The 12,389-nt window shown below is 34.0% G+C and overlaps 1 long non-coding RNA gene across 2 annotated transcripts; it reads right to left on the bottom strand.

The window, feature by feature from the left end:
- Positions 1 to 4,169: 4,169 nt before the first annotated feature.
- LOC147510740 (uncharacterized) lies at positions 4,170 to 7,425 on the bottom strand. Of its 2 annotated transcripts, none has more exons than XR_015219000.1 (6): positions 7,223 to 7,425; positions 6,962 to 7,128; positions 5,585 to 5,732; positions 5,428 to 5,511; positions 5,166 to 5,244; positions 4,170 to 4,443 (listed from the first exon to the last, which is right to left on the bottom strand). It is a non-coding gene; the product is annotated as an uncharacterized LOC147510740 (long non-coding RNA). The 2 variants fall into 2 exon arrangements; XR_015219001.1 differs by having other exon boundaries at positions 5,585 to 5,678; positions 7,223 to 7,368.
- Positions 7,426 to 12,389: the final 4,964 nt, after the last annotated feature.

Consider the following 12,389-nt stretch of genomic DNA (forward strand, 5'->3'; position numbering starts at 1 on the left):
CACAACGCATGTACTAACTCGGCCTGACTTGATAATTGGAAGGTTTCTGCCATAGCCCCGACTTATCGCCGCTTCTCCCTTGTTGAAGTTTCGTCTCCCATATTATCAGTGATCATGTTGATCACTCTTTCTCCATCTATATCAGATGAATGTTGTCTTCTCTCACAACACGACCTATGAACAGATCTAGATCGTCCTCTGGTGTGACCTTGGTGGTTTTTGTTCCGGGGGAAGTGGTATCGATGAGGACTGTGGCTACACTCTCTTTTGGCTTCAAGCTTGTGTCTTAATTAGATTATTGTCTGATAGATTTAAGTACTGCTTCAGATGACCTTCTTTGACTAAGTCTTGTAGATAGTGCTTTAAACGCCAACAACCGTCGGTATCATGACAGTGGACCTTGTGGAACGCACATAAAGGTTTTTCTGGATCATCATCCAGCTTGGTGATTTTTGGTTTTAAGTAAGAGGATTTCTTGATTTTGTCCAGAATGTAACTTTGTAACTCTGTAACCTGGAGGTCAAGTTTGGAAAATGTTCTTTTGCTATGAGATCGTGGGTTTGTAATGTTGGAGTTACTCTAGTAGTCTGGTGAATGTTTACGAGAACGGGAAGAAATGAGAGACACAGATTCCCTGCCATGCCGCCGTTTTAGGGCTTCCTCGAGTTTAATGTACTTGTCAACTCGGATATACAAATCGTCTAGCTTGGCAGGACGGTTTTTGAGCAACGACTTGGCCAGGTTGTTGTTTGATTGCTAAGAATTAGAAAGAGCTAGTGTGGCAAGAATCTTTCAAACTGCTTTCCATTGAGAGAAGTTCCTTTCTAAAACGACCCAGGAAGCTTCTGATCAATTCAGACTTCGATTGCTTGAGCTGGAACAGAGAATCTAGATCAACCTTCGTTTTTCTGTTGTGAACGAACTCAACGACAAACTTTTCCGTTAGTTTGTCGAAATTTGGGATTGATTATGGTTCTAATGTGTAGAACCTATCTAGTGCACCATCTTTTAGGCTTGTAGGAAACAATGTACATAGCAAATAATCATACACTTTACTATTATTTAAAGTGAGAATTTGCATGTAACGTGCTACATATTGGCTGGGACTTAAGTTACCATCATATAATGGGAATTTTGGGTTGTATAAGGTCCGGGGGGGGGGTGGGGTGGGGTGGGGGTGGGGTTAGGCTTCTCGCTGATTGCAGCTACAAAAGGTGATGCTTTGTACGAGTTTAACATCTTTTGAATGATATTAGAGGTGTCCTTTTCGGTTGAACAATCTAATCACTGAGTTAGTTTGTTGATCCGAAGATTGGTATTGTAGTTGACCGCATTGATTCCTGATGCAGGTGTTCCGGGTTGGAGTATTGTCTAGCTTCGTAAGTTTTGATTTTCCTGCTCTATTGTAGTAACAATTTGCTGCAAAGATTCGATGGTAGAGACTAGTTTGGAAATTTGTTTCTTTAGGCTTGTCATGCTTCATAGGCTTGGAAAGAATCAGTTTAGAAAGAATGATTTTTTATTTCTCTACGAATCGTCCCCACAGACGGCACCAATGTAAATGGTAAAAACTCTACTACTATAATTAACTAAATATTGAATGAGTAAGGTAATGGTTGTACTCCATTATGTTGAGTTGCCTACGTATCGATCGAGCTTGTTTCTAGGCGAACTTGAATCAAGCCAATCGTAGTTCCTCTCTTCCTTTTATAGTAATCTATGCAACCTCTTCCTCTTCTTTCGTCTTCCGCTCAGGATCAAGTCTCGAATGCCTTTAATGCAGGTCATTATCCGGAGTGATTGGCTCCTTTTCTCTTTATCTGTAATTGTCATTTATTTAATGTATACAACCTAACTTCATCGTCCCACCGATCTATCTAGGTCCTAGTAAGGGTCGCTATGGGTTGCCAATTCGACTATTGGTATTGTAGATCGATATTTGGATATATTTGTTGTAACATGTCTTGTATTTATTAGTTATGAATATATAAGGTAATTATTACATCTTCACAAATACAAGTTGTGTGGTTAGGAGATATTGATTAATTACTAACATGCCTATTATAGTAAAATCAAGAGAGAAAATGACCAAAAAATACATCAAACTTTGCCGTTGGTTTCAAAAAGTGCAACAAACCTTTTTTTAATTCAAATAAACATTGAACTTTCACAAAATTTCAATTGATCAATACATGTCGTCCAATTAATCAAACAGAACGCTTATGTGGACGGTTAGAAAAAGCCCCAAATGTGTTTAAGCTGACGTGTCAAATATCAAATAGACTAGTTGGACAATTTAGTGACATGTGGCCTAAAACAAGAAAATAACCAAATTTAACCACGTGGCCGCACCTTGACTGTTAGATCAAACTTCACTTAAGACCAAATATTCATCATCTATCCAACCACTAGCCCACCACTACTAATGGTTACGTATAACTCAAAATACTACAATTCAAAAAGAAATATAACCCCCCATTAACCATAATGTCAGCACAAATTGCATTTTCAAGCATCATTATCTACTCTCTTACTTCTCTTGATGTTAGGTTTCCTACGTATTTTTTCAATGGTGTTTAATTTCACTATGCGATTTGTCTATTTGGATATAGATATGTTGGAAAATGATTGAAAAATAATGAAAAATATGGTGGTGAGTGGTGGAGGTGGTAGTGGGATGGTGGAGGTGGTGGTTGGGTTGAATGAAGAAGATAAATGATATTTCGGAAAATATAATTCGGTTGAAATTTTGACATTTTGAAAATTTTGGTATTGACTACCTCACAACATTTTGGAAAAACAAATTTTGGGGGTTTCCTTAATTGTCCACGTAGACATGTTATCTAATTAATTAATTGGACGGTTGTATTATCAAAAAATAAAAATAAATTGGACGGTTTATATCAAGGGTGATCTTGGACACACCCATAAAAACACTCCCATATCCCAACTTTAAAATAAATAAATAAAATTATTTTAGGCACATTTAAGTTTCTAAATTACAATTTTTTTTATTAGGCGTACCCAAGACAAAACAAGTCATTTACTTATTTTTCTTTCTTTCAGAAAAATAAATGTTCTTGAATTCTTCTCCAATAATTTACCTCGCTCTCTAACAACATATTTCTCACCCTTAAGCATGAGCATGAATCAACTATACCAAAGTAATGAGGATGAAAAAAAAAAAAAAAAAAAAAAAAATCAAATTTTGACGAATGGGAGAACTCAGAAAATTATTATACTTTGGATTACTACAATGGGTAAGCACAAATATCCACATTTTTTGTCCAACCTAAGTCTCAGTCAACAACTAATGGTTTTGAATTCTGAAGTGCAAAATTACAAGGTCGTGTTGTTGTTATTTTGCCCATATTGGAAATATCCCATATAAATTTGGGAGATATTATTGGATTGAGGGGTTACTGGGGTATGACAAAAAAATTAGTTAGTTATGGGGTATAGGAGTGGTTTTATGGGTGTGTCCAAGATCACCCTATATCAATTGAAACATTTTGAAAGTTCAATGTTTTTTTAGTAAAAAAAGTTGGTTGCATACTTTTATTTTTTGAAACCAACCTCAAAGTTTGATGTATTTTACAATCAATCTCAAGTCAGGAACTAGTAAATTAAAAAAGAATAAACACTGATGAATAGGAAATAAACCAAATAGTGCTTCTACTTAGACTCCCTCTATAACTCCCCTGGGACTCCATTTTCTATGTAGCATCCAAATCCCACTTTCTCTTTCCAAAAATAAAAAAACAAACATAACTACAAGAAAAAAGGCTTTATATCACTGTTAAAAACAGTGACAAAACTTTTTGTCACTGTTTTTTTTTTTCCAAAACCGTGATGGAGTAGGGGTCATTTATTTTTTCCCAAAACCGATACAAATATTTGTTCCATACTAGCCTATATCCACTACATAAAACAGTAACAAAAACTTAAAAACCGTCACAAAAAATCAAATCATTTGTGACATTTTGACAAAATAGTAATGTAATTAACTTGGAACCGTGACATGAAGGACAACTAGTTATGATGGTTTGCTTAAAACTGTGATAAATGTACCCTTCTTTTTCAAAAAAATAATAGTAAATACATGTGAAGCAAAAATTGCATTCCACATTGAATTGGACCTACACACACACACACATTATATATATATATATTCTAAACAAACATAATCCATTAAGTTTCAAAATACTATTCACAAACACTTATTCCGTTGAAACTTTACAAACCAAAATAGACTTGGATAACCGATGAGACCATATTTCACATAGTCGATACACAAAAGATTTCAGTAATACGCCATCTGTTTCTATTAACAACTCCTCCACCAGTCATATGATGATAAACACCTTCTTCTTCTTCTTCTTCTTCATTATCATTCAAAGACATTATTAATCCACATAAGAGTTTGCACCACACAGACAATCCCTAACAAAGAAAATCAAAATGGAAAAAGAGTGAATGAAGTAAAAGAAACATGTTTATTTCTAATGGCATTAAGTCACAAGATGCACAAACAGAGCCACAACGACATTGATCTACTCGCATTGGATCTCGTGTAATGCAAATAAAAGAAAGTCAGCTGTTAGCCTGTTATAGATTTCTAGGGAGGTAATCTCTCACTTGAGGACCAAGCTCAAAATATGAGAAATTACCCCTATATCCTAAGTAGGGCTGTCAATGGATCGGTTTGGGTCGGGTTTTGGAAAATCTAAACCCGAACCGATAAAAAAGTTAGGAACCTGAAACCAAACCGAACCGATAAGAAAATTGAGAATCCGAAACCAAACTGAACCGATAAAAAATATTGCAAACCGAACCCGAACCGACCAGAACCGAAAATTATAAAATCAATTAAATCTTAAATTAAATCAATTAATTTCAATCACATAATTGATAAACATATACAAAATTAATCATAAATATTACTAAAATGTTATCTTATCGGTTTGGGTTCATATCGGTTCGATGGAGGGCAAACCCGAAACCAAACCAATATCTTATCGGTTCGGTTCGGTTTCAGGTTGGTAAAAAATAAATCAAATGATCTCAACCCAAACCGTTTTTTTATCGGTTTGGTTCGGATCAGTTATCGGGTTATCGAAACCCATTAACAGCCCTAATCCTAAGCATCTAGTAGAGATGCTAACTTTTCATAATTAGTTGCTTCAGACTTGGTTCTTGCGACAATTTGTTTCCCATCATATCAGCTGCTAATCCAGCCACAGCCTGCATAGGGATTGGAATCAATTAAATAGTAAAATGCATGATAGTAGACTAAACTTTCATTACAAAGAAACAAGTAACAACATTTATAATTTATATACTTGATAGATGAATAAAGGAAGTGAATTACTAGTTGGTTTTAAGGAATATGTCATGTATTGTTTCAAGGAAAATAAAGAAACATACCATGCTAGAATGGCGATGAACAGAGTGAATTCTCCGATTAGAACCACGTAACATCATCTTGGAAGCAATCAGCTTCTCCACACCCTTAATAAAAACATACATCAAATAAAAACCCTTTATTTAAAAAAAACGAAAATAATAAAGTTCAAATACTGACCATAACAATCCCATCTTTGTATTTGATTCCAATAACAGTTCCACTGTTGTCGACGGCTTTGGATAAAACAATATATATATACAAACACTATGCCCTACAACAATGGAAACAAGCAACTTTCTTCATATCAGTAACTATGTACACACACCTGCGAGAGTAACGTAACTCGTAGAAATTAGTTGCCTTCAAAGAGAACTCTAGCAAGAAGCCAGAAATATGAACAACTCATCTAACCACACAACTTGGAAACAATGAAAACAGGAGAACCAAGCTTAAGGCCAGTAGAGAAAATAAGAGGAAGTTCATGAAGAATATCACGTTTCAGTTCATCAGCAGCAAAAACAATCTTATAAAACTGAACAACATCAACAAATAACTGTGGTGCGTCAATAAATAACTGGTTTCAAACCAAAGAAGCTCACACTCTTAGTAACACCAGAAACATTAACCTTGTTTCCATTTCCGTTTTCACCATTGTGAAGATGAAACAACTTGAACAGTCTCTTGTATTTATAGAGCGCGCGTGGACTGAAATTAGGAACCGTTATCAACAAACCAACAAAAAAAATCGGCAATTCACAAATCCTATACCAAATTCGCTGACAAAATTGGAAATGTTCACAAATCAAAATCCATAAATTGCCTTGATACATAAAAATCAAATAAATTGGTACGCATTATCGTCAACTGGAAACCAAGCACTTCAATATTAATCGAAATTGGCAGCGTTTAGATCCAATTCACATAATTAGTTTTGTCAGTATAATAATGAGAAGGAAGCAAGCAAGCGACATTCTTTATGTTCAGAGCAACACCATTAAGCCAAGAAATCTGATAGTGCATTAACTAATGGCACAAGAATGGCTGTTTGAGCAATCTTTGAAAAGCAATTGGTAACAAAAAAAATCTCACATGGCATTAAGAAAGCTATTTTAAAGACATGTTGTGGGCTCCTTTCGTACAGAGAGTCCCCATTGCCTATCTTTGCCTAACTACTAGATGGATTTCTTTTCTTGCAGGCTCAAATTGTCACAGACAATGAGAAGAACTATAATCACTGTATGTATGACTCAAACATCTCTACTGGCTATAATGTTGGATCATTTTTGTTCCTCCTGGCCAGTCCACTCTTAATTTGTTCTACTAATTGACATGTAACATGATCCCTTATTTGCAATCCAAAGAGAATTAGAAAGAAAAGAAGCTTCCATAAGAAACCCTGAAAGGCTAATTCGTTTCAAAACCCTAATACTCTCGAAGCTTAATCAAATGAATTACACAAAATTAAAGAGCAGTAGAGATTAAAGGGAAGAAATAGAAACAATAATTCAAAAATAGACATTGAAATCATGTAGCTGGAGTGGGAGGAAGACATACCGCTGTAGAAGACGAATATGAATGGTGAATTCGAGCTCTTGTTCCTAGCGCAAGTTCATCATCGCTTGAAACTTTTTTTCACCTCGAAATCAAAATTGAAATGGAACACGGAGTGGGAGAATTTGGGGGTTTGTTGTAGACATACCAAATCGAAATCCAGTCATGCCCTAATTAGATAATCCAAAAAAATGAAGAAGAAAATTTAAAAGAAATGCACAAAAATAAAAACCCTAACAAAATAATTGAAGAATTTGAACTTACCCATCATCTCGTTTTTTAGAAAAAAAAAAAAAAAAAAAAAAAAAAACAGGTCTGAAGAACTCGGTTCGAGCTATAAATCCACTTAAATTAACTGAGTGAGAGATAAGAAAAAGAAACCCTAGTTTAGGACCAGCGACAGTGAGAGAGAGAAAAAGAGAGGTTATTCTTCTATTTCACCGAGCTGCAAATTGTTTTGGTTTCCCTCTTTCGCGAAATATCGAATTGTTTTTGGTTTTTTGGAATTGTAACACTTATCACACGGTTTTCTCCAATCTGAAAGTGTTAGAAATTAATTCTTGAAATTAATCCAATTTAAAGTAATAAAAGACCACATTCCCAATGTTTAGATAGCGTTGGCAACTTACTAACGGTAACAAAGTAACAAAGTGTTACAAATTAAAACAAAAAAAGTCCGTGTTACAAATATCCTGTTATGGTGTAGTGTTACACGAGGTAAAAGAAAATCGCCATGGTTTACCACTAAGTTCTGCAATCGAGATTCGTATCTGAAAGTCAAACAGATCTGGAAAAATAAGAACTTGATAAAAAAAAAAAAAAAAAAAAAAAAAGAAAAGGAACCTGTGAATTTAAAAGGAAAATAACAGAAAAGAAATAAATCTAAGTAAATCTAGATCGATATGCTTGGAACCTTTTTTTTTTCTTTTTCTAAGAGGAGAGCACGTACGAACTGGAAGTGTTTGAAGGAAGCGGGAGTCTGAATGTGGGCTCACTAGGCTATTGTTTGTGTATCCAAGCAGTTATTTTTAGTGGAGTTGTTGCGCATGGGACTGAAAACGAAATGGTACATATATAAGAAGGTGACATAAAATGGGAGAGTATGTAACTATTTTTTTTGAGAGGCATGCGCTTAGAGTTTGAAGGAAGCGGGAGACAGATAGAGGTGAGAGTGAACGTGGGCTAGTAGTGTTATGTTTCGAATTAGTTTTTTTTTAATGGAGTTGTGGGCACTGGACCAAAAACTAGTTGGGTCAAATAGATGGGTCAAACGGTCACTTAAGGTCGGATAATATGTGGGTAATATGTAACTGTTTTAGTTAAATAGTCACAAATAGTTCTCCACATATATACGCCGTCTTTAGAAAAAACTCATTTGTGACCGTTTCGAAAACGCACGTCACCAAAAACTTTTTAAAACAATCACAAAAATCATTTTATGCTATTTGTGATCGTTTCAAACAGAATAGTCACAAATAATATTTTAAAACAGTCACAAAAACCTTTTTTTCTACTAGTGATAGAAACAAAATAATAACAAATAAATTACCAACTTAATAGTAAAACTATAAATAGTAGCAAGTAAATCAACAAACTTACCAATATTTTCACAAACAAAAAAAAGAAAGAAAAAATCTTAATGCCAAAAAAAGTTGGATCAAGTTTCATTAATTTTCTTTTATATTGTATCTTCATCTTCAGTCACACCATTTTCATATTTAGACAATTCATTTTCCGTGTCTAGTTTATCTTTCTCCAAACATTTGTTCAATTCAATGGATAAATAACATATATACAAATTTTTTTTCTTTATTCAAAAATATAATTAAAGTGATAAAAAATGGATAAAGAGAGGGAAGAGATAATGTTATTTATTTGTTACTATATTGGATTTTAACTACTTAAATTAGCAAGTTATTAGTTATTTATTTGTTTCTATTTCTATTTTTTATTTTTAAAAAAATAAATATAATTTGGATACCACTTAAAATATTGTCAAGAAAATTATTAAGGGAGTGTAAATAGATATTTTGTAAACCAAAACGGTAAATAGATATTTTGTAAACCAAAACGGATAGTTGATACTCATGAGTAATAACTCAACTAGTCAACTGACAGCATTTTAAAGTCTAGCTTAAACAGTGGCAACTGGCAAGGTCTATGTCTTGGTTGCAAAAATCAAAATTATGACGAAAGATGAGAATGTGTAATGTGTATGTCAGTCAAATGAAAGGTCAAAGACAAAACTATTAGATTTCATTGGAATTAGGGTAGGAAAAAATAGCCACCTTCTCTTCGATGCCTTAAACCACAGTTGATTTCCATTATTGGTGGTCTTACACAAAGCTCACGTAAGAAATTAAACTGACATGTGCGGTGGCCATGCATTTCAATGACGCAAATACCCTTCAAGTTCATTATCTATCAACATAAACTGTTAGTTCTTATCGGTCATTTCCCGGAAAGATACGTGTGTGTTATTCGACGTGGCTGATTCTGGAATCCGTACGTGACAGTGAATCCATCGGTTCACTGAAATGAGCCAGTGCCACGTGACACACAGAAACAAGGACGTATAAGTGTATGACATCAGCCCACGCACTTTGCTGCTGTTACTGTGAGAAACCGTACGATATATATCGTTTTTAGCATAGTTTTCTGACTTCTCAGTGACTGAATGAGATAGTGGTGGAATCGTAATTTTATTACGTGTGAATCTCGTGATTGATGTCTATAGAGAGAGAGAGAGAGAGGCCAAGCTCTAAAATCGAAGAGGAAAGATCTTTTACTTTGGGGCTTCAAAGATTTTCAGGCAGGCAGATAGATATAGATAGATAGAAGCATTTAAATCTCTCGCAGACTTAAAACTTAAAACTCGTCAAGCAAGAAGGTTTAATGCATGGAGAGAGAGATGAAATGAGAGTTTGACAGTTTGGTTGTGTTGTTGGATTTTAACATGCAAGTGGGTGCGGAATGTGCGCATGGGATTATGAGATGAGATGAAAATATGAAATGGGAATCCCCTACAATTTTCAGACACTTGCACGCAGATGTGTACGTACATTATTTGGAGCAATTTATCCGTACCCGTTGAAACGGTTTTGTTATGGACTTTCCATTCGGGGTAATTGCAGCATGATAACAGTTCTAGAGATTTATCAGTAGTTTTACGCCCTACGCCCTTCGTTAACTGTGGATGTAAAGCGACGCTTTTGTTCCACTACTTTCATAGGAATCGGCCTAAAGCCTAATTACCAAATAGATTCTGGGGTGGGCCTCCAGAAATCCGGCCCAAATTAAACTCAGTCCTGTTATTCAAGATTAAGCACTTGCAGTTCAGTGATCGGTCTCATAGGACAGCATTGACTAGGAATTACGGGTCGAGTGTATGGCTAGGATTTTCGGTTTTAGGACAAATAATCTGGAATGACATCATCATATGTAAATTCATGCAAATATGCAATTGATGAAATCTATAACATGTTTGTAGCCCTATGTAAAATTATATTTACACTAGAATTTAACCAGTGGCGATACCACTCGATTGTCAATGGTTAAATTCATCAGTAAACTTGTCATTTTACACGATTTAGCTTCGCCTATTTTTGGCATCTAAATAGAACATGTTTGCATCATATTGTCATATACTGATATACATATATAATATGTATTACAAATAACTTCACATGACAAAATGTCATGCCAACTTAGGTATTTATAAATCCATTCCTCAAAGCATACACCAATTTAAAAAAATGTCTAAGGAGACATTATATAATTCATAACTAAATTAATACAATTTAGGGTTGATCATTATAGGTTCAATGTCTAGCTTCAAGATATTGACAACAGTGCACATATACATTAAATAGAGAATACTACTTAAGCAGTTAAGCCTATCTGGCTCACTTAAATCGCCTTACGCCTATCTCACTCAAAGAGATTCAAACATTTATTTCTTTTGTGTAATCAAAGATTGCTTCCTTCCAATTAATGATACTACATCTTATAAGGATTCTCAATGAAATTCTTACTCTTTGATTCTAAGGAGTAACATACTGCACCTCTAAAGGATTTCCATATTCTTAATTGGAAAAAAGATTTTTAAGTCAGTATGTATTCTTTTTGGAAAATGTATGGGAAACTCTTGCAATCGATTTCCAAAATTGATTAGTGCTTTTAATGAAGATATATGCCGTTTTCTCCAGTTAAGAAAACATAGTTTCCTAATTAGTAATTGGACTCAACTCCCTTTTAATTTAGTTAGACGACTCAACTTCCTTTCAATTCATTAATCTTGGTCCATCCACCATTAGATCACTACAAAATTGTTACACCTTTTATTTGAAAGAAAGGTAAAAAATAAAGAACAAATGTCTATGACAATATCTCAATTGATCGAGAAGCTCAACTCCATTGATGTATAATATCTTGGATAACATTACTGATATTTGGACTGTAACCATGTATAGAAATTCAAAGAAGAAACTGGCCTGAGCTTCTAAATGTGAATAATATAAAACAAGTAATGCAAAACAATGCCCATTACCATAATTATCTTAATAACTTGTTGACCCAAAGAAAATACTACTCTTAAGTAATCCATGCAGTTGAAGTTACCAATATATGTTATTGATCAAACATGATATTGCGCAAACATAACAGTTTGGATATTGCGCCACCGACTCTAGTTAATTTCAATATTCCAACCAATGCCATAACCAAATAAATCCATGATATGATCGAAAGAAACATATTAGATCACCGACCTAGTTTGTTTTTCTGCTTAGTCATATTATTAGAATAGAGTGAACTACTTTACGAGATCCTCATTTATGATGTATTGCTTTTAGAAAATCATAAACATTAAGTTTTGTAAGAAGTGTAAAAATATAAGGAAGAAAAAATAACCAACACTACTTTTGCCAAAGCCATTAAAAAGTTTGACGGCAAGACAAAAAATAGTACAAACGAACTTAGATTAATTTACCTTAGTGTTTAAGAGAACATATTAAAGAGATCGAGAAGAATATACATACCTTCTTTATTTTATTTGACGAAGTTCCATGTATGGTTTTGGAGGTTAAAATTTTGAGAACGTAAACCTGAAGAAAACCCTTTTACCTTTCTTACACTTTTCTTTTATATAGTTTAATAGAATAAAATATTGCGCAAACATAACAATTTGGATATTGCGCAACCAACTCTAGTTTCAATATTCCAACCAGTGCCATAACCAAATAAATCCATAATATGATCAAAAGAAACATATCAGATCACCTAAGATGTTTTTCTGCTTAGTCATATTAGAATAGAGTATGTGAACTACTTTATGATATCTTAATTTATGATGTATTGCTTTTTGAAAATCATGAACACTAAGTTTTGTAAGAAGGGTAAAAAAATCAAGAAGAAAAAAGAACCAACACTA

The sequence above is a fragment of the Coptis chinensis genome, chromosome 3 (assembly GCF_015680905.1).
Source record: "Coptis chinensis isolate HL-2020 chromosome 3, ASM1568090v1, whole genome shotgun sequence".
In the NCBI taxonomy this organism is placed as follows: Eukaryota; Viridiplantae; Streptophyta; class Magnoliopsida; order Ranunculales; family Ranunculaceae; genus Coptis; species Coptis chinensis.